This window comes from Cebus imitator, unplaced genomic scaffold (assembly GCF_001604975.1).
Source record: "Cebus imitator isolate Cc_AM_T3 unplaced genomic scaffold, Cebus_imitator-1.0 Scaffold672, whole genome shotgun sequence".
Taxonomy (NCBI): Eukaryota; Metazoa; Chordata; class Mammalia; order Primates; family Cebidae; genus Cebus; species Cebus imitator.
Window position 1 is genome coordinate 296,586 of NW_016107987.1, and position 940 is coordinate 297,525.

Sequence of the window (940 nt, forward strand, 5' to 3'; positions counted from 1 at the left end):
TGCGTCTCCTGTAGAAATAGGGTCTTGCTATGTTGCCCAGGTTGGTCTCGACCCCCTAAGCGCCGTTGATCTTCCCACCTCAGCCTCCCAAAGTGTTGGGATTACAGGCGTGAGCCACCGGGCCCGGCCCACAGCTTTCTTTTCTATGGGACTATGTGACATCGTCATCAGGCAGAGGTGGGCAGTTTGGCTGTAGGCGGAGGACCGGTACGCCTACCTGAGGCTAGGTGGTGAGCCTGTCTGTCGCTTCTTTTTATGAGACTCGAATAAGCCAATGAGGGTCCCCGCAGCTACGGGTGAGCTGCTGCAGGGAAGGTACAGGTGACATACAGGTGAGCTGCTGTACATAAGCTATGGGTGAGCTGATTCAGGTGAGGTGCTGGTGAGCTATGGGTGAGCTTCTGTAGGTGAGCTGCCAGCGAACTATAGGTGACCTTCTGCCAGTGAGCTACAGGTGAGCTATAGGTGAGCTTCTGCAGGTGAGCTGCAGGTGAGCTTCTGCAGGTGAGCTACAGGTGAGCTTCTGCAGGTGAGCTACAGGTGAGCTTCTGCAGGTGAGCTACAGGTCAGCTTCTGCAGGTGAGCTGCCGGCGAACTATAGGTGACCTGCTACAGGTGAGCTATAGGTGAGCTTCTGCAGGTGAGCTATAGGTGAGCTTCTGCAGGTGAGCTACAGGTGAGCTTCGGCAAGTGAGCTACAGGTGAGCTTCTGCAGGTGAACTATAGGTGAGCTATAGGTGAGCTTCTGCAGGTGAGCTATAGGTGAGCTTCTGCAGGTGAACTACAGGTGAGCTTCTGCAGGTGAGCTATAGGTGAGCTACAGGTGAGCTTCTGCAGGTGAGCTATAGGTGAGCTATAGGTGAGCTTCTGCAGGTGAACTACCAGTGAACTACAGGTGAGCTTCTGCAGGTGAGCTACAGGTGAGCTTCTGCAGGTGAGC